The sequence below is a fragment of the Nematolebias whitei genome, chromosome 22 (assembly GCF_014905685.2).
Source record: "Nematolebias whitei isolate Nwh7 chromosome 22, NemWhi1, whole genome shotgun sequence".
NCBI lineage: Eukaryota > Metazoa > Chordata > Actinopteri > Cyprinodontiformes > Rivulidae > Nematolebias > Nematolebias whitei.
Genome location: NC_056519.1, coordinates 11043809 through 11070487, shown reverse-complemented (window position 1 = coordinate 11070487; position 26679 = coordinate 11043809). Strand labels below are relative to the sequence as shown.

At 38.4% G+C, this 26679-nt stretch overlaps 1 long non-coding RNA gene across 1 annotated transcript in view; it reads right to left on the bottom strand.

The window, feature by feature from the left end:
• Nucleotides 1-407: 407 nt before the first annotated feature.
• Nucleotides 408-26679, bottom strand: part of LOC119427985 — a 68676-nt gene continuing 42404 nt past the window's right edge. Inside the window, exon 3 of the long non-coding RNA XR_005187678.1 lies at nt 408-1075. This is a non-coding gene — a long non-coding RNA (uncharacterized LOC119427985). The remainder of the gene's footprint in view (nt 1076-26679) is intronic.

The window sequence follows — 26679 nt, the reverse complement described above, 5'->3', positions numbered from 1 at the left end:
TTTAAAACTTGCAATTTAGCTTTTTATTTTTAATAAATGTAAAAAAAAGTCATCCAGTCACTTGTTTTTAAGAGATTTTTGGATCGACATGTCCTGGATGGAAGAGGATCTACACCAAGACACCACAATTTTTTTGTTTTTAAGCATTTACATTTTCTTTAACTCAATGGGCTGTTACAGTAAAATGCCACTTTAAAAAAAAATTTAAATCTCTTGAAACTTAGGAACAGAAATTACACACATTTTTGACTTCAGTTTGGGATGTTTTTGTTTGAGTCGAATTGAGAAAGTTATAAAAACTACTGATCACAGAAGTTAAATTTACGACTTTTAGGACCGCTGATTAGTCGTTCGCATGTAAATCTTTATTTGCATTGTTTTCTTCAATAAACTGCTCGGCATTTTAAAGTTTGTTGCGAGCGCTCCTCATTTACTCATTGCTTTTAGAGTAAATGCCACTCCTCGCATAACGTCCGCAGTCATGTGGGTGCAATAAATTACTGTAAGTAAAACATTCTGGTGATATTTCACAGAACAGGCCACAAAGATTGATCAGTTCTTAAAATATGAATGAACGACTTATTCGTGCTAATGAAAAGGTGAGACTCAAGATAATAATGAGGAGTGTGGTCAGTGTAATCAACCAACAGAACTACCGGTAATGATAAACGATTTATTAAGAACGTCTTTCTTCTGAGTTATAACTACTGAATTCATTTCAAAAGAAAGTCTTTAAAAGTTTTCTTGATTTGTTTAATTGTTTCATCTTTAATATGAATTTGCTAAAATTTGACCGTAATTAGCTCAGCGGGTTTTTTTTTACTCGTTCATTTGTCTCTGAAAACCACAAAAACGTGTTTTTAAACTGCTCCTAATTAGTAATCTGAGCTGCACAAGGTTAAAAAGTTTTGTTTTTTTAAACTAGAGGCAGAAAGTTTCTGTAAATATACAAGTAGGGTGTGCTATTGTGTACTTTTCCTGTATTTTTTTGTATGTTTGGTGAAACTCGTGTCTGCAGAACGTCACGGCCGCAGCTCCGGCTGACACAGGTCTCCGCAGCAACTCCTGAAGGACCCTGCAACAACAAAACAAAGGCAAACAAAAGGAAGAGCAAAAGATTAGAGGTGTGCGCACGCTCAAGTCGAGCGAAATCTTTATTACTGCACTGCGGCTGGTTATTTAATGAGACAATCCTACGGCTTGGTTATTGAATTAACGATCATTACGAGGAGCTTGAATAACGGCGCGCAGCCCGGAAGAAATTGTCGGCGTGCGCAGTTTAAGCTGTCGGTCTTTAAAAAGTGCTTCTTCCTGAGAAAATCTGGAGTCTTAAAGAGCTCACGCTGCGATTTTACCAGCTCACTGACACTTACAGCTTCAAAACACGCATTAACCACAAACCAATTATGTGGAGCTGCAACTACTTGTTGATGACTTGTGCAGTTTAATGCGCTTAATGAAAAGTTAATAGCAAGCACACTTAGAGATTTCGGCACCTGCTACCACCTCCGTTGAGGTGAAAATGGTTGACAGCACAACAATGAAACCGTAACACCTCCTTATTTATCATGCTAAAGAATATTTTGCACTTTGGAGAGAGGAGTGACCCTCGTCGTGAGCAGAAAGGGTTTCACTTTATCATCCAAAACCTTCTGGGAATTATTTAGGATAACACTCCACACAATGAGCTGTGACATCTTCATTGAAAAATGATTGATTGGGCTGCAGAGAGAGGGGCTCTTTGAGAGACGGATCGCTCAAACAGTCAGGCTGGAGAAGCCCAGGAAGATGATGAATGGTCTATTTACCCAACAAACGAGCAGAGGCTCGCATGAAGATTAAATGCGCAGGTTTCTGACGTGTGCCGCTCGCTGGATGGATAGAAATTTAAATAATACGTCGGTGTTCCCTGTCAGGAAGCAGGTTGGAAATGAATTTAAGTTGAAAGAGACTTTTTTTTTTTTTTTTTTTTTTGAAAGAATGCTGCTTGGTTCATTTAATACCTGGGATTGTTTTAGAGTAAAATGCTTCGATTCGATCTGATACAAATCACCTGCCGCCTTTCACGCCAGAATTTCAGATCATCTTGTGTTAAATAGTGACAGAGTTGTAGCCGTTTGGTCAAACCTTCAAATCAATATAAAACATGAAACATCTCTGATGGCGTTTGAGTGAGTGCTGTGAACGACTGTCAGCTACAACAGGGGTTCCCAAACTTTTCCACGCCATGGCCCCCCAAACAGCATTAACTTCCAATCGATACAGATTGCCCTAGTGGTAATTTTTATTATTTATGCTATTTATTATTTGTGCTTTTTTTTTTTTTTTTACTTCTTCTTTCCAGCTTTCTGGTGGCCCCCACTTTGAACAACACAGCTACAACACAGAATTTTAGCTCTACATCTGTGAAGCTGGTTGTGTTATAGTCATTGTAGGAGTTTTAAAGTTCAGGTGGTTGTGACATTCATCTTCAAAATAGATTGACTCCGTAAGTTATTCACTTCTATTTCATCCAATAATAACTTTTTGTGGGTTTCATTTAAATCCAGTCAATGGTTCATGAGATATTTAGCTAACAATAAATAAAAAATATGCAAAATGCAGCTGAAACAAAAAGGACAGGACATTTGTGCCTTATTACTTTACATTAGCTTGTTTTTTTGTCGCTGCAGTCAAAGTTAAACCCACAAATGATCCCAGCTAAATCATTTTAGTTACACACAATTTTCTTTCGCTGGGGCTCCTATCCCTCAATGCCATCATAAACGGACCATTTAACACAGAAAATGCAGCAAATGTATCTAAAGTCGAGCCACTAATCACTTATCTAAACAATGTCTTCATGGATCGAGAGCAAGTGTTGATAAAGTGACCCAATTCTTTACAGCCAGCATCTATAATTGATGCGCAATAGATGTAGCAGCCTCACATCTGATAAGGGGATCGGCTCTGATGGATATCCAGATAGGCTTTTGTAGGGTGGAACAGATGTAGAGTCGTGCATCAGAGAGGGATGGGGTTGCCTGTGATCATTTCCACCCTGCAGCGAACAAAATAGCCCTCATATATCCCTGTAATCTGCATTAGCGCTGAAGCACCAGCCAGGAGACAGCGCAGAGGGGGATGAGTAATGGGGCTACCGCTGATTTGGCGGGGCTATATTACACCTCAAAACTGAGGCATGCCCAACTGGCGAGAATATGAAATGAGGATGTCACGAGCACACCCCCCCCCCCCCCGATAGCTGTATTTATTAGTGCGCATTAAAGCCAGAAACACGCTTCATCTGTAGCAAGTAACGATACTTTTGATTTTTCTGAGTTTACTGCTGATTTACTAACTTCAAGTGTCTTTTAATAGACATTTAAAACCAAATATGACCATCTGCAATCAAGCGTTTATACAAGTAATATACTTAAATACAGTTTGGGAATAGTTTGACTTCTTTGCAGTCAGTAAAAAGTCTTTAGACGCTTATAGAAAAAAAAAATGCTGCTAATATCTAATGAGCTTTAGGCTGCAGAGCACAGCTTGAGCCCATTTTATCCACAGAGTACTGAAAACAGAAGGGCTTGATGACTGAAGACCAACCAAGAGACCCCTGTTAATAGAGGGAGTGATGTTTGCAAACACTTTCATTAAAAAAAAAAAGTCTCGGTCTTTCCGGAATAACTTTTTATGAACAAAGGTCATTATAAAAAGTATAGTGCAAAAGTTCTTATGCGGCCTTCTTTTATTGGAGACTGCGTAGTAAGGCAGCTACCCATTATTACCCACCTGACAAAGGTTTCTTAACTTTATATCTTAATCTTCTGTCAACTTTAAGGCGGACTGAACCGCAGTGTGTACCCCCACAAATGTTATATCAAAATGACCGGCTCAGCACCGTGATGTGTGCTATTACTTTTACTGGCACTGCGAGTAGGCCTGTCACGATAACCGATTTTGCTGGGCGAATTAATTATTGCGATAAATGATAATATTGTTTGAAATTTGACAATAGTTAGTAATTATTGTCAAATTTAAGAAAAAATGTTGGCTAATATTTGTGTGTATACCGGATGGCAGTATAAGACAGCTTGAACCGAAGGATGGATAGTGAGGGAGCGAGCAGCGTGTCTCTTTAAGAAAAATGGGAGGGAGGCCCCTTGACGTGACATGAGCCGTCTCATCTTCCTTTTCATCGGTTCTCAAAATGGTGGCCACTCGGTGTGGTTTGAGCTCTTCAGCATAGCACTCTTTACACAAAGCTTTAATAAAAAAAAATCAGTAAAGTTCTCAGCTTCTTTTTGCAGAGAAAAACAATTTTTTAGACAAAGGCACAGGTTTCAACCAGGACTTTTGGAGCTTCGACAAGACGGAGGTTTATTTCCGAGGTCGACCTGTTAGCTTAGCTTGTAGCTTTGCTTCTCAGCATAGGTGCTTTTAACGATCCAAAAATGCCATTTTGGATGGTTAATACAGATTTTAAAGAGAAAAGAGAAAGAGCGGGGTCCGTGAAGAGCACCGGAGTTAAGATTTTTGTCATCCAGTGTCTTCAGTAGAAAGAGAGAGACATGAAGAAACAATAAAGCTGATAAATGAAAATGAGGTTGATAATTTTCATTTATCATGCGATTAATTGATTTATTTCTTATCACGACAGGCCTAACTGCGAGTTTCCGTGGCAACGTAATTTGCTAACAAAGACGCCATTTTTCTCACTGAAAAGCACGGACAGCTTCTGCCACAGTAAGGTCACATGACCTAGAGTGGAGAGGTCTCTGAGCAAAACACTGATTAACTTTTGGAGTCATTTTAGATCAAGATGGCTGCCACAGCCGCCTCAGAAAAATCCAAATTGACTGTAACTCAGTCATTCAAAAATGACTATAACTCATTGACTTTTTCTTTCTATATTGAGCTGAAATTTGGTATGGTGGTATCTGAAATAAAAATCTAAAATGGCTGCAATGTGGCAGTCCCCGTCAAAGTTTCTCCAGGAACTTTCTATCTTTTTTTTATATATATATACTTTGCTTTTCCTGTGATCTTCAATATTCTAGAGCTTGTAGAGCCTCCAAAAGGTCTCTAGGTGAAAATGTGAGTGTTAATGGTTAATAGTGTACCACGCCTCTTGTTTAAGAACCACAGCGGATATAGAAAATGGACAAATGGATGTTTAGGCACTCAGGTTCTAGAAGACTGTTACAAATTTGCAATCTGTTTTAGTTTAACTCGTGAAAAATATCAAATAGAACATCAAAAAGATGATCAACTGAAGGATAATAATAGCCCATTTACAAGAACTGGGAAGAAAATTATCAACAGCAAAAAAAATAGCAGTCAAAGTCCAAAGAAAAACTTTGAAAGATCTTTGGAAAGCCTGGAAAAGTAATGATCAAAACCACCTTACAAGAAAATCTAAAAGAAACCAGTAATTACTCAAGACTTTTGCACAGTACAGAAATAGCTCTGTGAAAAGCCCTGGCATGGGTTTGTTTGTGAGTGATGAAATAAAGTCCAGAGAAAAGAACACCCTCCCAATGATAAACCTCCATCATGCCGGATCATTGCTTTGCTGCCTCTGGTATCGGAGGCACCGAATGGATCAAAGGAAATATGAAATCACAAGTTACCAAAATGAGCCAGCCAGCGCCGGGAAGCAAGTTATGGATGAAGAGGGAAAGATGGACGGGTTCTGTAGTAACGAGTTCTGACCCAAACACTATTGAAAGTTCAGAGACAAATGAAATCAGCCAATACAAAAAAAAACCCAACAACACTCATGCACTTTCTTTTCTTTTAGCAAGAAACATTTGAAGAGTGACAAATTATGTTTCTTTGTGTTTTTAAACTTCACAGTAAAAAAAAAAAAAAGACAAACAGTTCCTTAAAAATTTTTTTTTTTTAAATCAGGCAAATTATTTTGTGTCCTCTTGATGATTTTTTTTGTGCATAATTCCTGTTTTTTGTAACCAAAAGGGTTTTTCCCAAACCAATAAATGAACCCGTGATTGTACCACATTATAATCAAGGCACTCTTATAAATGACTAATGAATAGTTATTAATGCAGCTTTTAATTAAGCCATTAACATTAAATTAAACCTTTATTAAGCAGTTAATGTGCATTAGATAAAAAGGACAACTTGAACTCATTTTTTGCCAAACGGTGAGCCAACATTTATCTCCTCTCTATTCTCCCTGTTAACTGTATTCTTCATTATTTAAAATTTAAATGAACATTTTTCAGTAAGTTTCCTGCAAATAAGCACTTTGATTATTTTAGATACAAAGTTTGTTTTGGCAAAAAGAGTTTAGATTAAAAGTATGCCGAGTAGTATTAATACACTATATTCACCTGAATAACTACAAGTACATTACTTGGTCAAGCCAATCAGTGAGCATATTGCTTTATAAAGTGTTTACGAAGTCACAAAGAACCTATTATTAAAGTATCATTTATTATTTTTTATTGTATAGTGATGCAAGATGACGCGTGCAACAACTATTATTTAAAAAATTACTTTATATATATGCTTTTTTTTTAGCAGTTCTTCTCAGTTGAGGCATTTAGTAAAGTTTACCTTGAATATCTATATGTAGTTTATTATTCAATTAATAAAAAGTTAAATTATATTCAAAATATCACGTATAGCTGAAGCACCAAAGACTTGAACCAAAACTTTACTTTTTACTCCACTCTTTTTTCTTTTTTTTTTCTGGACCAGCACATCTCAGCTTCCTTTCAGTTTTACATCCAGAAATCAGTACAGCTGTCGGGTTGAGTAATGACCCGTTGGCATCATCTGTTCGTTTAACAACCCCCTCCCAAAAAAAAATAACATGAAGCCGCAAGCAGAACTTTAGCTGGCAAGACTAGAAACGCAAGCTGCGAGCCAGCAGAAACAAAATTAACATGTTTACCCAGGAGCTACAGTGAAAAGTGCACCCTAATGAAAAAATAAAATCATGCAAAATAGTAAATTAAACTCCTCACAGACAGGGGAAAGCATATACTTACTTTTTACTGTTGTAACTTCCTAGTGCTGTTAAATCAGCGCCTTCAGAAGGTAATTATTTCTTGACACCATAACTGGTTTTTAATGAAACTTTCAGAAAGAAATCAGTGGGTGAACAACAATACCTGGTTAACTTTTGAAAGGAATCAAATTTAAGAGCTAATCTACACTAGCCAACACAGAAATAGCTTTAACTCAATCTTACTGATAATGTGCTAAAGTTCAATGTGGGAGTGAGTCGTCTTGACTTCACATTGGCTCTAAATTTTTTAAAATTATATTTATCTGATAGATTCTATTTTGTAAATGTAAATAATGAATCTTCTTCATACACAAAGGTTAGTCATGGAGTTCCTCAGGGTTCTGCTCTTGGACAAATACTCTTTACATTATATATGCTTCCATTAGGTAAACTTGTCATCGTTATGCTGATGATGCACAGTTTTATTTATTTATGAAACCCAATGAATCCAATCAGCTACTTAGACTTCTACTTAGACTACTACTACAGCTACTTGGACATAAAAACCTGGATGACCCTTAATTTTCTGCTTTTGAACACAGACAAGACTGAGGTTTTGGTTTTTAGACCTGAGCATCTTAGGAATTAATTTTTCAGTCTTTTTCCCCTCCTTGGATGGCATTAATCTGTCCTCCAGCTCTAATGTTAAAAATCTTGGTGTTATTTTTGATCAGGACATGTCTTTTATTCCCCATATTTAAAATGTTACTAGAACAGCCTTCTTCCACCTGTGTAATGTCACTAAAATTAGAAACATTTTATCTAAAAATGATGCAGAAAAACTGGTTCATGCATTTGTCACGTCTAGACTGGACTATTGTAATGGTTTATTATCTGGGTGTCCAAATACTTCTTTAAAAAGTCTTCAGTTGATCCATGTTTCTATCTTAACATGTGATTCTTGACCTGCCATTGTGTATCTGTTCCTCCTTCCTGTCCTCTCAAACTCAGCCATTTGAAGCAGATGGCCGCTTGCTTGTCCTGAGCCTGGTTCTGTTAAAGGTTTCTTCCTCATGTGGGAGGTTTTCCCTTTCCACTGTCGCCTTTGTGCTTGCTCAAAATGAGAGTTCTGCGATGGAGTCAAATTCAAAGCAGCTGCTCCTCGGATAAATAATGTTAACTTATTATTTTTTACATATGAATGTTTCTGTTCAGCGCCCTGAGACGACTTCTGTTGTGACTTGGCGCTATATAAATAAACTGAGTGGAATTGAATTGAAATTGTTGGATGAGATGGAGCATACTGTAGCGTTATTTTCAAAGTATGTCCAACACGGTTATAACGACGTCCTGTCTCAACATAAAAGATGATCCTAGTCTAAAACTCTGGCAAAGAATGCTCTGCCAATGATTTTATAATGTACATTTCTTGTGTGCCTTTTTTTTTTCCCCTCTTCCAAAATCGAAACATTAGAATAATTTTCATCCCAGTTAAATCCTAAAAAATGAAGCTATAAAATGAGAGCTTTTCCCCAACACAGCGCCTGCATTAAACACTTGTAATGGTTTGTAACTGGATATGCTACTTGCTATGTGAAATTAAAGCATAGATATTACATCCCTTGAGACCACTCAAGTAGTTATGTGCATATTCTGCAGGGACACTAATGTGCTATAAGCTGTGTCTTTGTGTGTGTATCAGTTTATTCGTGTTCCATTTCTCTGCACATGAATTCAGTTTAATTTGCTTTCATAATTCATGCTTTCCCACATTAATAAATCGCGTTGTGTGCCGGTTTCTGTTTTACAATTAAAATATTTAATAAAGAAAACGCGCAGCTCAAGGAAGAGAGTTTTCGCTCGCCTATAACGTCGTTACTTCGGCTCCACGCTGAATGGAAATTTGATTATCGGGGACAGACAGATTGCGCGCCGTAACAAAACAAATGGTGCAAAATCTCCAACTTCTTCATCAAGATGAAAGCAAATTGTTTAATTAACTGGCAGTGCTCAGAAACAGCATATGGTGGCATTCATTTTAAACTGTGATGTGCTTTGCTTTTACAGAGTGTGGTATGTGAACCGACTGCTGTCGTGCGGCGCTTTTTGTCATTTGTGAGACAAACAGCAAAATGAAAAATGACAAAAATAGCTCGGAACTGCAGGCCTCGTATTCCTTGAAGGAATGGATTTCACCCGCTGCCTTTCATGTTATAGTTATATATTGTGAGACGACAGACTTGTAGTCATTTTGGTCAAACCTTTAAAAAATGTGCAATTTCATGCAATATTTGTTGGGGGCTTTTGACACTTGAAGTAAACGATTATCAGCTACCATTATGGACAATTTTAGCTCAATACATGTAAAATTGACTGTGTAGACAAATGTTCAAATAGCCGTGGAGGCCATCTTGAATTGGGTTGACACCTTAAGTTAATCAGCTGCAGATACCTAACCTTATAACTTTACAAAAGGTTCATTAAAAAAATCCATCCACTGGTTCATGAGATATTTTCTACGATAGTAGATTTCAATATTTAATGGTAAAGGTTTGAAACGCGTCAAAGTTCATGCTCAGTAATCCAGGTAAAAAAAATAAAAAATCCAACAAAGTTCAGTCAGGTCATCTGGACGGTTTCTTTTTTTTTTGTTGAGACGTTTTGTCCTTCATCCAAAGGGCTTCATCAGTCCTCTGGATTCATCAGTCCATCAGGATTACTGAGCATGATTTTCGATGTTTTGAACCACTTTGTCTATGGCTGCCTCAGAGGAGATGACGGGGGAGAGAGTGGGCCCCAGAAACCATCTTATTAACCATCAAACTGGTTGGTCCATTATGCGAGTGCTGCTTGTGGGACTAAGTTTGTTGTGGCTCTTCAAATTGATAAAGTCCTTTGGATGAAGGATGAAACGTCTCAACAACAACAACAAAAAAAGAAACCGTTCAGATGATCTGACTGAACTTTGTTGGGTTTGAAACGCAGCTCTTGCATGATTCGTTTGCATTCAATTTGCATGTTGGGGATAAGTCTCACCTACTACCACACCACATTTTAGCTCCATATCTGTCAAACTGATGGAGTTATAGACGTTTCTGTGTTTGCCAAGATTGCTTTGTCGTAACAGCCATCTTGAATCAGGTTAACTCCGTGTCAATCAAGCGATTACTTTGCGAATCTTCCATTAAGATCCGTTCAGTGGGTCATGAAAATAAGTGTAAGAAGATGAAAAGCTGTGATTTTTGTCTTGTTTAAAGTAAAACTATAAAGCTTTGATCACTGTGACTTTCATTAGAAAACCTGCTCCTACAACAGGTAAAGTTATATTGAACTTTAACCAAAACTACACGTGTCTCAATGTCATTAAGGGAGCAGGACTTTCATTAGCCTAATGTTCAAGTATGCATGTGTCAAATTTCCTCGTTAGTGACCTTTATTCTCTGACTAATAGCCTTCGGTCTCTGCTGGTGCAGTTTTCCCTCTGCAGGGGTACCAGCACATTACTTTTTCCATTTCATGTGTCTCTACGGTTAAAAGTGCTGGCAGAAGCATTTTGTAAGTGAGTAGAAGATTAACTCAGGACTTCCTGCGTCCGCCGAGCAACCTGCGAGGTTGAAAGGTGCCGTTACAGCTGTCGGATTATTATGTTTTCCTGTTGATTTATGTTGCACTACTTCACAAGATGTTTCTATGTAAGAATCAAGAGAACTAGAAGAATACCTGGTAGAAGTAAAAAATAAAAAGATAAATAGACATGCAGCAAAGATAGGAGACTTAAATGTGGCTTTTTTTTTTTAATATAAAGTAAAATAAAAAAACTAAAACTGGTTCTGAATGTTCTTTCTAAAGAGAGTGGGCACTTTTTTGCAAATGTCATTGCATACATGAATATAATATTTCACACCTGATATTTTTGCATTGTTTATCTTGTGTTACTTGTGCAACTTTATATGACTTTTAGAATATTTCAGGAGATTCATCAAAAACAAATTCTGAAACTGTAACTTTAATGCACCTACTTTATTGTACTTTATGAGTTGACAAGTGAACCGCTTTGGTTTAAACTTTAATGTAAAGTCTTCTAGATGTTTCTCCCGAGAGGGAGAGAGTTTTTATTGGAAATGTCAGAATGAGGCGGTTAAAAATATAGTCCAGTGTGTAGATATTATGGTTACAGTCAGCTGAATCAATCTTGTTTTCCAAAGGTCACGTTCAATCAAAAAGAGCTCGATTCTGAGCTAAACGTGTGCAGACGCAGACGTAAATGCTTCTTTGACATTTTCCTCCTTTATCAAAATATGCACAAGTCGTTGCACTGTTATTTGCATTAACTCCATCTGCAATGTAGTTTGTTAAAACCAAGTTACAGTTTACTATGATTTCAACTCATATTGTCTGTATTGTAGCAGCAGCTTGTCAGGGGGGAGGGTAAAAGAATTATAAAGTGCAGATTCATGTAACGCCTTAAGGTTTTAACGATGAAGGTTTCTAAGTAAATATCAAACGACGTGTTTTAATTCCACTACAAATAGGTTGAACTCTCACTACGGCCACTTTTAAAGAAATTCTCATGTTTTTTTGCACTTGCACAGCATTAACGGTGCAAAATTAAAACCCACTTTCCTAACGCACATAACTCCCTCATCTCCTCTGTCGTGCTCTTTATATTTCTGTTTCTATCCTCACTGAAGATTTTCATGAAGGCAATGAAACAGCCATCAATGAAAGGGCTGAAATGAATTTTCATTATGATGGCATTTTAATGAGGACTGAAGGAGTTGGCTGCTTTGGCTCGTGGCAGCACCTCTTTATCAATGAGTGACATGAAAGAACTAATAATGGTTCTGAAACAGCCCGCTCCCTGTCTCTTTGTGCCTTCATTTATCTTTCTCATACACAAAACAACACATGCTCAAAACCACAGCGCACATTGTGGTCTTCAAAAGGATTTGAAGAGGAGAAAGTCGATTTAGCTCAAATTTAAAATCTACAGAGATTTGAAATCACTTATTATTACTGGGAAACTTGTGCTACTGTTCTCTATAATTTTTTTTGCCATTCCTAAATCTAAAAATTCAACGTAGCTAAGCAAATGTATAATTTTTGGTATATCCACAGATTTTTAAGGATGACGCAACACATTTATTGTGTGAAACAAGTTGCAAATTGGACCTTGTTAAGCTGGAAAAACAGTTTGTATTTTTTTTAACCTATTTGTATGTAATGTGTTGAAAAAAAATCTAACCTTACTTCAACCAATATGAATGTTTGGACATTTAAATTGTTGAAATCTACACATGAATGGTCCTCGTTCTAACTAGCTGTTAGCTTCACTTACTGATGAACATTTATCTAAACTTACATCCCTCTGACCTGCAATTAACCTCCAAAACAAATATCTTTAAAATTTTTGGTCAAACCAAAAAGTCCCCCCCCCCCCCCCCCACTAGACTACAAACTAAACAAATCTGTTGAAAACGCTGATAAACTCAGTCTTCTCATGCTTTGTGCCCATTTACTCAGGGCAGTTTTCTACAAATTAAGTTAATTACTGTATTTTCTGCACTATAAGTCGCTTTGGAGTATAAGTCACATTTATTTAGAAGTAGGCCTATTGCGATAAATCAATTAATCGCATGATAAATTAAAATGAGGTTGATAATTTTCATTTGTCGGCTTTATCGTTTCTTCGTGTCTCTCTCTTTCTACTGAAGACTCTGGATGACAAAAGGCTCAACTCCGGTGCTCTTCACTGACCCCTCCTTTTCTCTTTTTTCTCTCTTTAAAATCAGTTTTAACCGTCCGAAATCGTGTTTTTGGATCGTTAAAAGCAGCTACACTGAGAAGCTAAGCTACGGGCTAAGCTAACAGGCCGACCTCCGGAAAAAACATCCATCTTGTCAAAGTTCCAAAATTCAAGGTTGAAACCCATGCCTTCGTGTAAAAATTGTTTTTCTCTGCAAAAAGAAGCAGAGGACTTGTTTACTGATCTTTTATTAAAAGCTTTGTGTGAAAAATGCTACGCTAAAGAGCTCAAAATCACACAGAGCGTCCACCATTTTAAGAACCAAAACAAAGGAAGGAGAGACAGCCCATGTCACTTCAAGGGGCCTCCCTCCCATTTTTCTTAGAGACATGCTCGCTCCTTCACTATCCATCCTTCGGTTCAAACAGTCTTATACTACCATCCAGTGGTCAAAAAAGTTACTACACTCAAAATAAAGTCAACATTTCTTTGTAAATTTGACAATTACTAATAATTTTCAAATTTCAAACAATATTATCGTTTATCGCAATAATGTCAGAGACAATTAATCGCCCAGCCAAATTTGTTATTGTGATAGGCCTATTTAGAAGTGTATTTCACAAAGTGCAAGAACAGACATTTAATCTGAAATAACAATAACACAGAGAACATACCTGGGATCCTGAACGGGCTTAATTAACATAACAAGCCAACGGGTCCAACAAGCAAGTTACTGGTAAATTCACCAATCTCGTTCCACATCATTTTTGAGGGCATTTTACTTGTAAGTTTTTCCTCAGTTGTCTCTAAGTGAATGTTTGGGGTTTTTTTGGGTTGTGTAGTGGTAGAGGAACAACATATAGTGGTCAAAAACCTAGAGGGCTAATGTTTACACTTTGGTTCATATCAGTAAGAACGAACTTCACGCGTCAGTCAAAAATTGCATCATGAATAGGGAAGAAAAAAACAAACGTATAGAAGTCGCTTTGGACTATAAGTCACAGGACTGGCCAGGTCTCTCTTGTAAATGAGTCCCTGAGGCTCAATGGGATTAACCTGTATAAATAAAGGCTGAATGAAAAAAAAAAAAACTATGAAAAAAGGTGTGATTTATAGTCCGGAAAATAGGGTAATTTAAGGCAGACAAGCTTTTCTACAATTAATTTTTAGTGGGATGTCTTATGTAACATTTGCGGCTATTCATTTTAGGCAGCACAGCTTTTTCCACCATTTACGATCATTCATTTTATGGTGAAGCAGTTTTCTACAAATTACAGAAATTTAATGTGGTACAGCTTTTTCCCATATTCACAGTATTAATTGTTATGTTTTATTTTTAACTAACTATTCACACAAGTAGAAACTGAGGACTACAACTGCTGCATGTCACTGCTCCCGCTTCCACGTCCACCTCTACTCCCGCCTTCGTTTATCATGTTTTTATCCGCGGCGCTTACGTTTTGAGTCATTGATTGGAAATAAATCTCAGGACTTTACAGTTTAGCTGCCTGAGAAAACCTGCCAGATATGAGAGATGAGATTGATTGAGCTGACAAAAGGTTGTGTTATTGGCCTGGAGAGGTTATGATGAAATCACGGACAAGGCCAGACAGGGCTCAGCGTTTGAAAAAACCTAATCATGTGAAGTCCACTTCTACCAGACGAGAAAGAGAGAGCGAGAAGGGAAAAAAAAAATCGCCTGGATCACACGCCTTAATAATCAGGGATTATAAAGCTGCTTCTCAAGTTCAGTAGAAATTACACACCCTTTGTGAAAATGACCTAAACGCAGGAGCTGTAATAAAGCTGAGACACGTTGTGAATTAATGTCACAAAAGGTGAAAGTACACAGTACATGTTAATGCCAAAATGTGCTAATTTACTGCCCGTTTCAAGTGCGGCTCTCACTTGAAGCCCTCAAACTAATGAGTTGTCAAGCAGAAACACAAAGTGTTTTGATATTGTTGCAACTTTATGATAAGCAGCAAATTAATGTCTGAAAAATGTCACTTGCTAAGATTTCCCCTCTCTTTAGCATGGTGTGTTTGATAAGCAGAAGACTTCAGATGCTTAAATGAGACTTTTACTGCACAGTGTGATCCAGCAGTGAGAGGTCCGGCTTGGCTGGCTCAAGGTCAGGACGATAGGAGAGGAGAGGCCCCCCCGGCCCGTCATCACCAGCCCGCCAGATGCTACACAAGACCGCTTCCCTGACTCCCCCTTCCTTTGCCGCACAAGGTCGTCTTAAGCCAGCTCCGCTTCCACAATTAGCATGCAGTCTGTGGCGTGGCCTGTCTGGAGGCAAACACACGAGCTTTCTGCTCTCCTAATGAGATGCCAGTCAGCGAAGGAGCTCACAGGGGCATCAAAATGTAAAATATAAATAAATAAATTTTAAAACATGCCTCCTGGGGTTATTTGCAGCCTCTTATGGGCGATAGAGGAGACGACTGAAGCGCACTTGGAATCGTAGGCTGCTAACTTTACATGACACGCAGTATTTGGTGGAATGCATACATTTAAATACTCTGCTGTGGCATTTTCAGTATTCCTCATAAAGTTTTATAGCTTTAGCTAGAACTTTAAAGGCAAAGGGCATTGCTAGAGGGAGAAACAGTCATATGGAGGCAGATTCTCACATTGTGGCTATTTGTTTAGTTTATTTCAACTTTGCTTCTGAAAGATCATTTTATACAACTTTTATTTTTTTATACAACTGTTCCAAACACCAGTCTTCTACAGCAGCATCAAGCTCTTTGGCATGCTGAATGGCTGTCGGCAATAAGAAGCCATTTTCATCGCCTGCCTGCATAAAAGGCGGCTGATAATGAATTTGCCCGTGTCTGTTTGTGTGTTAGCAAAACATCTCATGAACCAGTTGACATTTTGTAATGAAACTCTCAGAAATGGCTCCAGCTCAGTCAGTTTTACAGATTGTGAGCTAAAATTTGTTTTGATTGTAGCTGAGAGTCATTCCCAACGCACAATCTGAACGTTAACAGATCATTTGAGATCTTTGGCTGAAACTTTGGCAACAACTGTTCAAGCCAACCCTGTTTGTCTGTTAGCAAAATATCAAGAAGAACAGTGGACAGATTTTGTTGAAACTATGAGAAAATAATAACAGGACAAACAAGCATTGGTTAATTTCTAGAGACAAACTATTAAAAAAATCTTCTGGACAGGCAATATGCATGCTTTCAAGGACGCTACTTTCATTTTTTCCATTACCGGTACTATTTTTGGGCAAACATAGGCCTGTCGCGATAAACAATAAATCAATCGCATGATAAATGAAAATTATCAACCTAATTTTCATTTATCAGCTTTATTGTTTCTTCGTGTCGCTCTCTTTCTGAAGACACTGGATGACAAAACTCAACTCCGGTGCTCTTCACAGACCCCTGCCTTTCTCTTGAAAATCAGTTTTAACGATCCAAAATCACGTTTTTGGATCAAAAGCAGCTAAGTTGAGAAGCTAAGCTACGAGCTAAGCTAACAAGCCGACTTCAGGAATAAACTTCTGTCTTGTCAAAATTCCAAAATTCACGGTTGAAACCTGTGCTTTCGTGTAAAAAGTTGCTTTTCTTTGCAAAAAGAAACTGAGAACTTGTTTACTGAATTTTTATTAAAAGCTTTGTGTGAAAAATGCTATGCTAAAGAGCTCCAACCACACAGAGCGTCCGCCATTTTGAGAATCGAAGAGAGACAGCCCATGTCACGTCAAGGTGCCTCCCTCCCATTTTTCTTAAAGAGTGATGCTTCTTGCTCCCTCACTATCCATCCTTTGGTTCAAACAGTCTTATACTGCCATATGGTGGTCAACAACAGGTACTACACTCAAAACAAATTAAACATTTCTTCTTAAATTTGACAATAATTACTAATTATTGTCAAATTTCAAACAATATTATCGTTTATCGCAATAATTGCTAACACAATTAATCGCCCAGAAAAATTTGTTATCGTGACAGGCATAAAGTTGTAGTGAATTTAAAGATTTTTAATCACTGTTTATTGTCTGCATAAAGTGTTAATTAAAAATTCTACTTCCACAATTGCAAACAGATCTGAAAATGATCAAACAACAACAAATAAAAAAGAAGTCCAAGTTGTGTTTTCTATTACCCAAAGGGCTTTTTAAATCTAAAATATGTAGTACCTTCACTCTTTAGTGAAGTGTCACTTTAAACCTGCAGCGGCACGAAGCTTTAAGAGTCTTTTAAACAACTGGGATTGAGGTTTTTTCTCACTAATACACTCGGTGCGTTTTCAAGAGGAAAGAAAATCCTAAGGAGAGATTTGTTTCAACAAAAATATGTGTTCAGCATGTGAAATATAATATGCATGCCCGTGCAAATTGAAGCTGAAAAGCCATTTCTGCTCCATCATTTCGGGAATGCAGTGAAGTACCAATCAGTCAAGCAGCAGAAAAAAGTGTTTTTCCATTTCTTCTTTTATTGTTTCTTTCAGCAAGTTACAATTTACTATCAGATTCTGTTTAGACCAAAAATATTTAACATATTCAGAGTACATGCTTCCACTGCACTGACCATTTCATAATACTTTCTGTGAGTACCAGCTGCTAAATACCTTACAGATATCCTTTACTGTGTACAAGTTGAAAACATTTTTGTTCAGTAGGTATAAACATTTTGCCTTTCACTTTTTTGCTACTCAGTTGGTTAGCTTTCAGCACAGTCTCTTTGCAGGTGTAGTCACTAACATACAGCATGTTCTGCTCCTCAAATGAGGATTAAAATCTCTAAGAACATTTTCCTACAGAGAGCAAGTCGTTAACTTTGCTGGTCTTGAAAAGGGAAGCATGCTGGAAGTGTGTTCAAAGATAAATATTGTCAAAAATAGCATCAAAACGTTGAAATCAATGATAAAAATCGCTATTTTTGTTCACGTCTATCAGTCAAAGTCAAGATAAGCTGTAAGGTATTAAACATAAATATTAAAAAAACAAATAAAATCCTGAGGGAGTTTAAAGGTGTGATGCAGCGACATGCCTCACAAAGCCTTGGTGCCTGCTAATGGCCCCCCGTTTGTAATGGCATCCGTATAGCACCGTTTGACGAGCCGCCAAAGGGGGTGTTCTGTTATTGCGGAGCCAATCACCCACTAAGTATTTGCTGGCTCCCATTTCCTTCCTGCTAATGTGCGAGCCTCCCCGGTGCCACAGCTAAATCGACTCTTTACGCCTGACTTGTCACCGCTCTAGCGACGCGCAGAGAATCCCAAAGATGCAACGCCCGCCGCATGTCCAGCTCTCAAAGCCTCTGTTGCCGTGGATACGACCACGGGCAGGGTATGCAGTTGGGTGGGTTGCCTAAATCACAGAATGCGGTGGATTTTGGTGATTAGGATGATGTAGATGGCGTGACCTTTGCAAGGGCTTTGCGAGGCAGTGATAGCTCACCGTTATGTGTCTTCAGATCCGGCGTGTGTGGGCTGAAGGTGTGAGCTCGCAATTGGTGCATCTTAAAACAACAAGGTCAAGCTCAGTAAAAACACCTGTCCAATATACAGAAAACTTTAGTTATATCTGAAATAAATTCTTTTGAAGAGATTTCTACATAGTACCTATCATAGCATCTATATAAAATGTACAAAAAGTCAAGCTAATCCACGATTTGTAGTTATTGTAGAATATTTACTTAAACATTTGTTGCAGCAATATTACAATAAATGATTTTATTACATGTATTGCATCTTAGTTTATCTCAATTGTGCCTCTCAGCCACTTACTTAACGTCACCTTTAAAATGTACTGCAATCCATCATGAAAAGCTCTACTATATTAATTGTTTCCTTTAATCACTGGTGAGGCTTTGAAAGGATTAAAGAAAGCATGACTTTTAACAGTAAGAGTGCCTATACACAGTATTTTGCAATGTTTCTTAAATTAATGGAGGTTTTCTGAATAACTCAATGACATTAAGAGAGAATTTGGGATTTGAGGAGTTTTGTTTAAAATAACTGAACGTTTTTGATGAGCATAAGGAAGACAAAATGAGAAAAATATATATAAATTTGAATTCTCAAGGCTGATGGATTCATATTGAAATAATTCTGTGCATCATTGCTAATCCTAAAACTCAAAATATCAGTGAAAAGAAAAATGTTTCTACGGTAACATTTCCACAAATGTTTATTTAAATATATCTAATATTTTGCAACCCATTGAGGCTTTTGTGCCACGCAACCCTTTGGTTCAGTAATTAGAAAAAGAGAGGGAAGAAACGACTTAAAACAGTCTATATTCCCCATGTTTTCACAACTTGAGCATTTTGTGATAATTTTCTAGTTTATCTTAAAGTGTAAATTAAGGACTGCAAAGTTAAAGGATAAACAAAACAGCTTAAATGCCAATACAACTGAAGGATTGCATATCGGCTGCTGCCTTGCATGTCTACGTTTTAAACAAAAGTCTTGTTATATCTAGTGTACCAGACTGTAAATTATTTAAAATGAATTTCCAAATTGTGTAGATTGTTTATAGATGTTTGACTGTTTGGATTGACTGTGTTGGTTGATTAGAAATATTTTGCTTTGATTTCATGGTAATTGTAGTTTTCAACAAGTTCTGTTTATTTTGTACCTCATGGGATGCCATAGTCAATAAGGACCGGCCTCGTTTGTTTTTGTTTTCATTGTGATCATGGTGATCCAGATTGAAGAGAAAATTTAAAAAAAGGGAGAGGCTAAAAATCACCCGTCGAGGCGGCGCTGAATGTTGTTTAAGAGCTGGGGTGGGGGCTGCTACATCTAGTATTGCTCAACATATGAGATGGGAATGACCGTCAGCCACTACAACACATTTAGCTTGATATGTCAAACGGACCGAGTTAAAGCCATTTTTGTGTTTGCCCATGTTAGTTGTGTACATCAAATGATTACTTTTTGAGAGTATCATTAAAACTTGTCCAGTGGGTCATGAGATATTTTGCTAACAGACGAACAGGGCTGACTCCAACTGTAAATGCTACAATTTTTAACAAAAATCTCACATTATCTGTTAGCGCACAGAGGTAGTGCTGTGATTGATTTTCAGCTAATGCTATATCAAATTTTAGATTAATATGTCATCTGAATTGTGCTACAGTCGTTTTTGTGTTCGCTAAGACTGTTTAGCTGTGGCGGCCAACTTGAATAGGGTAGACTCCAAACGTTTTGTCAATTGTAGATACATTCAATGATTACGATCTGGAAGTTTCATTAAAATTTGTCCAGTGGTCCGTGAGATTTAAAAGCTGTTGTTCGCTGAGCTAAATATAGGAACAGTGTTGCGAGTACACTGCAAAAAAAGACCAATATTCCTGGTAAACTAAACTAGTTCCTATTTTTTAGTGCGTCTCTTAATAGAAGGTTAGCTTGTATAGCAACTTAAAATGCGATTTTCTTAGAAAGTTTCTGGTGTGTGAGAAAAGGCAGGCAATGGTTCTGCATTCATTCGAACAATGATTAATTGCCCTTCTGACAATTTTTTAGTGTGTCTCATAATAGAAGGTTAGCTTGTATAGATTTTTCTAAGCAGGTAGGGATGTCAAACTTTAGAGCGCATCTGAACAAAAACAGAAAGGTGCCCCGCTGATAGGGATAAAAAGTCAAGCTATCAAAGTGAGCAGCAAATAAACAGAAAGATGTGTCCTCAGGAGGTCCGTGTGGGAATGAGTTATATGTGAAAGGAAGTCGCAGGCTTAGAAAGCCCAGACATACTCTGCCCTCCGTTATCGTCTTTCGCAGATGTGCCTCAGCCTTCTCCACAGAGCTCCTGTTCGCCACATCCATCACACAAGTGCACCTTGGGAGACTGAGACGGCGGCGCGAGTGCCAAACCCACCATCTGCCGTCGTTTAGAAATAAATGACGAGCCCCAAACCTTGTGGGAGCTCGTCTCGTTCCGTTGCCAGAATGGCTGCGGCGGTCCGCCCAGGCTTTCGCTTTTTTTCCCCAAAAATCGATGTGAGAGACCCCTACCAGCCTCGCCGGTGTCTGTATCTGAGAGAGTGGATTTGGTCGGTGAAGCAGAGCCTTTTACTCAGGGGAGCAGGCAGGTGGAACGGCATGGTGAAGCCAGCTGCCTCCCTGCTGATTACAGCCGCCAACATGAAGCGTTGGAGGACTCGCACTAAAGCTAGATCTGACTGGAAAACCATCTGAAGACCCATTTTAGGATTCGATCACAGGTTTATTGATCAATCAAATGTCAAGCAGGGGGCTTTATGACACGCCTAATTTAGATTTCACATAATGAAAAGACCTGTCAACTGCAGAGACCACAACAAAAATATTGTGCAATTATGAAGCTTTCCCAAGGCGGAGATTAAGGAAAATTAACCAAAGTAAATGGATCATCCAACTACTGTGTGGATAATTAATGAAGCCACAGGAATTGTACAACTAACAAGCAGACTCAACCCCAATCTGAGTGAAAAACTGCAATAGTCTTGAAACAAAACTCGGTTCCCAGGCTGTATTTAACCTCCTGTAGATGCTGGTTACCTGCAGACTGGAAGAAGAGGCAAAGTAGTACTTCACCAAGTTCTTCCCTGTGACAGCTAATATAAGTTTGGCCCCAAGAACTGAGAAGTGAGGTAGACTTTATTAATTTCATGGATTTGGAAATGAGCAGTGGTGATAAGGCTATCACTCTCTTATCTGGGGATAGTGGGGGCGTAATTAAGCCGATAGCCAAGCGATGATGAGCGGGGAAAAAAGCCTTGGGGGGATATGAGGGCGGAAACTGCAGGGCTCGTTTACCAGAGAGATGATTAGATTGGCATTTAATTGCCACCTTTTCTATTTTTAGGGTGGGAGGTTGTCTTGTAAAATCTTCCACCCACACTTTTCCCTCTCGGTATTTTGTGTGTGGTCAAGGTCAGATTGGAGGATGTTCGATTGTTCGCTACATCTAAGTGTAATGTGGCAGGTTAGAGTGAATCTAACCCCCTCAGCTGTGTGAATATTGGGGAGATTGGGGTCACAAGTAGGTGGATTGCAATGTAGCGGCACAAGATACCGTCAAAGGTTTGTTAGAAATGGCAAAGTTTCATCTTTTGAACTTAACCAGGAACCTTGAACTCTGGTAATTGTTTCGCAGAAGAAAAAAAAAAAAAGTGCCTCACCAATCTTTCTATATATTAAATCTTTGTGTCATTTTCACTCCAGAAAGTCTTAACTGAAAACGTGAGCATCTCGTCAGTCCTCAGAATCACCTACTAAAACACGCCACTTGGACAACACAGGTTGCTACAGCTAAGAGTTTTGATATTCACCGAATAGTGTTCAAGAGGTTTAAAATATGAAATAAATCTCAACCAGGGTATAAGATCTCCATAAATGTGCCACAGTTCTCTAACAAACACTGTCAGCTGAAAGATTAGCAAGAGTGGATGCAAGAATGGTTACAAAGATGAAAAGAAACTGCAGTATTTCAAAAGCAAATCAAAACTGTGCATATTTCAGATAGCTGTTTAGAGATTAAAAGTCTTCATTATTATTGTTAATGCCAATAGAAGTATTCTACACATAAACAAAGCCTCTTTTTAGTAACAACTAGTTCAAGTACTTTTGAAATCTTGAGTCGATTTGTCTCATCCAGGAAAAAAAAAGGTTTATTGGGCTGTTTGGAAGTTGAAAATATTAAGGCTTTTGCAAAGTAAGGGTATAAATCACATTTCAATACATTTAATGTAGCGGCTAAGCGGTTGTTGGAATAAATTTCTTTTGACAAAGTTAACTACGTGGCTTTGTTTGGAAACTTTTTTTGGTTTGGCACATTTTATAGCGTCACTGATCTGCTTTTGTAGTTGTTGGATGACTGCTGAGCTCTTGGATGAATTTTTTTTTTTAATTAGTTCACTTTAATTACTTCATGTATTAGTTGATCATTTTGATCTTCTCACAGGAAAATTATGAGGAAAAAGAAAAACTAAACTTACTAGAACCAACGCGTTTTTGATTCCGATTCCAGAGGGGGGTGTGACATTCATCAAAATAGCACTTATTTTCTGGCCATGATGTCTAAACAATTTAATAAAACAAAAACCTGTGAATGAAATGAGACTTCTAATGACATTAAAGTTAATTAAACTTACAAGTCGATTCTGAATTACCTGTCGATGATTGGAAAACAATGCTCCCTGAGAACTAATTGTGACCACTGAGTGAGAAACGTGAGAATATTCCTCTGGTGCAATGTGACATTCGGTGTAAACATCTCGACCTGTGGAAAAAGGTGGCTGCAAATCAGCAAAGCCTTCCCCGTGAAAACCATAATCCTCGCTCCTCTGACGGAGACGCAGAAGAATAGAGCGTTATCACCTTGACTGACACACACTTGTGTTTTCTGCCTGCATCCTTAGGGGGTTTATCACTCCTGCGTTTCATTCCATTATCCGGAGCGCACTGGGGCTGTCCTTGGAGCACGGGGAACGAGACAACTTGTCAGGGTCGCAGAACAAAGAAAGGAGCATGTCGAGCAGCGGATTAGACATAGGCGAAGAAGTGAGGGGCTTCGGGGGAATTTGAGGGAAAAGCAATGCAGAAATGTGAAGGATGTAAAAACTGAACAAGGGAATAGGGTGGAGGAATTGAAACAAATAGAGGTACAACTCTTTCACAGCACTAATGTCATTCTCCCCCTATTGCAACCTTTCTTTTTACCTGATGAAATTCCTGCTCAGAAATAACATCATCCTCTCTGTGTCTTCAGCCCCAAAATAATTGCATTTTGTAATTTAAAGGGCGAGCATTCCTTAAAAGTATCACTCGCTGCTTTTCTGGCTAAAGTTTAAAATCAAGATCAAATGTGCAAAAATAATGGTGTTGGAGCCAATTTAGTCAAATCTGAAAAATCATTTATCCTAGATCTAATACTGTATCACATGTCAAACTCAAAATGTGTTGGGAATGACTCCTATCTATAACCACTGTAGCTCAATACCTGTAACATGAACTGAAATATAGTCGTGTCTGTTTTTATAACGTCAGCTGGCTGTGGCAGCCATCTTAAATTGGGCTGGTTCAAAAAGTTGAACACTTGTAGTCCTGCATCTGATGATTATTTCCTGAAAGCTTCACTAAAATCCATCCAATGGTTCATTACAATGATATTTGTTAACAGAGTTGACTCGACAAAGATCTTGAGCGATTTGGTAGTGCTCAGAATATGTGTTGAGAATCAAACTCTGTTTCTAATGCAACAAATTTTGGGCCAGTATCTGCAAAAAAAATGGAGTAAGGTAGCCGTTTGTGTTTTATGTAGGGATGCACGATATTATCGGCATGGTATCGGTATCGGCCGATATTCGCAATAAAGTTAAATATCAGACATCGGCCATTCCATCAAAATAACTCACGGATATAAAAGGCGCTGTTTTTGTACGACAAACCAGTGACAAGGATGCCTGCAGCGCCAGTACAACGTTATGACATCAAGCACAACGTTGAGTTTAGACTTGTGAAAATTTACAAATTTGTACTGTTCCAGTGTTGTCATTGTGTTAGGAGTAAATATCATGAATAAATTGGACATTAAACATAATCCAAGTTGAAGTGTTACATAATTTTCATCCCCTTTTTGGCATCTGGACTTGGTAGCAGGCCAAACTGACAAAGACCATGCAGAATAACTTCATATTTTAATTCCACAGCAGAGAAAGCTATGTAGTCTATGTAAGTAGGTCTGGGGAAAAAAAGGATCGGTATTGGTATCGGTTGTCGGCCAAATTAGTTTTAACATATCGGCCAAAAATCCAATATCGTGCATCCCTAGTTTTACGCTCTGATGGCTGTGGCAGCCATTTAGAATCTGGTGTACTTATTCCATGTAATTTCTATTTGAGTCAATCCAGTGAAAAATGTTGGTCGTTAACCATCATTTGTCTCCATTTTCTGTTTCTAAGTTTTGTTGATATGATTTTGTGTTGAACCTCAGCAGATGAGGCCTCACCATCTGTGTGCAACACAAACAGGTGACACATCAGCCCCACATCCAAAAAGCTATAAGGGCTCAGACGAGCGCACGCGGCAACCCCTAGATCCCACACTTCATTACACGTCCTGCCATCCCTGACTGGAGTAAATCGATGCAGAATAATAGCCAGCGCCCTCACCCCTCTCTCTTTTCCCTCTATCTACCCCTCTCTTCTCCAACATCCTCAGATCATCCCTGTGCACCAGCGTCCTCTTTTCCTCCTCCCTCCATTCGGCCATTCCCTCGTTCCTCTCCATCTAAATTGTCTGATTCCATCACTGCTGTGGGTCATTCCGCCTATCAGGCGAGGCGCCGGTAATGCCGCCATCGTATATAACATGTCTGTTGTGATCACTGACAGCTTGGCCGCGCTGCATTGACAGTAACCAGGATAATAAGCTCATTTCGCATGCGGTTCTGTGTTACTTCTCGTCTGTCTTGGCTGCTTCCTATAATTTAGGTCTGCCACATCTCTGGGGACGACGTTGTATATTAGCCCACCGAGGATTGTCTGCGGTGTTTAAAATTCCATTTCGTTAAGGATGTCAAGTTCATATGTGAGCAGATAATTTGCCGCTGTTACACTTTGTAATGGCTGCATTACCTTCATTTAACAGACTGAACTGATGGAGCGGCAGAGGAGGGAAACAAAGGCGACTGGAACGGTCAAAGTTTTTCCCCAAGTCTTCAAACTAGCTCAGGAAATTATTTATTGTGCTTAATGGTCCGTTGCGAGCTCGTTGCATGCAATTAAAGCTCGGATCTCTCGGTGAAAAAACAAAACAAAATGGACCGTCATGCTTGCTTAATTTAAAGAGTTTGAAAAGTTCAGTTACGATGATATTACTGCAAAGAAAAAGGAAAAGTTTTAAACAAATAAAGTATTTTTGTCAAATTTGCATGCATTAAAATTGATCAACCGAAACAAGTATTTCTTGAAGAAATGCTCACGTTTTAACAAATACCTTGTGTGGTCTGGTAATGCTTAAAGTATGTGATGGGATTACTTTCTGCTACTACTAAGGCTCAACGATTTTGGAAAATATTCTAATTGCGATTTTTTTTTTTACCTCAATATTGCGATTCGATTATTTTTCAATGTCTTCTTCTCATGTTTTTTTCATCGAGCACAGGCAATAAATTAATCTGTTTCAGTTGCAAAAAAACTCCACTGTTTTCAGCTCCAATGCAACTCTGTTTCTGCAGGTTTTGTGTAGCTCGGGGATAGCAACTTGGCTGAAATGTGTGCGCAAGGGCATTATGTACCGCTTATCTGTTGTGTTCACCAACGCCATAAACCCAGGCTTGGTCACTATATTAATGTCTTTTGCTATGAACTCCATTACTGCTCGAGTTATTTCCATGTGCCGTTTTGAATTATGTTCATACGAAGTAATATCTTTGGACAGTTCGGTCAGTTATCCCTGTCGGCTAGTACTTTGCTTACTTGAAGTTGAAGCACTGGTCGTTGACATTCTAGCCATGCAACTATCATAAATGGCTTTGTGGTGTTTTTTTAAGTGTTGATAAAGATTTGCGGTGTTACCTTGAGAGGTAGCAAAAGCAGCAAGGCAGGTTCTGCACAACATGTTGTTGCGCAGCGTCTTCTTTTTTATAGCCAAAATAATTCCAAACAACGGACGTGATGCCCCTCTTTGGTACCAAACTTTCAGATGTGTCAGCTTCTGTCGAGCCTGACGCCATTGTGCAACCGGTTAAAACGCAGTGTTGACTTCTCCCTGCTCTGCTTTGCTCCACTCAATCGCACGTCACGTAACCAGATCACGTGACCAGTCAAATCGCAGCCTTTGCGATCAGAAAATCTTGTTTAATCATATCGCAATATTATCGCAAATGCAATTAATTGTTCAGCCCTAGCTACTACCACACCAAATATTACCGCGATATGGGTAAAACTGTAGGACTGACTAGTTGTGACAGCCATCCTGAATTGAGTCGACTCCAAAGACAACCATTGGTACA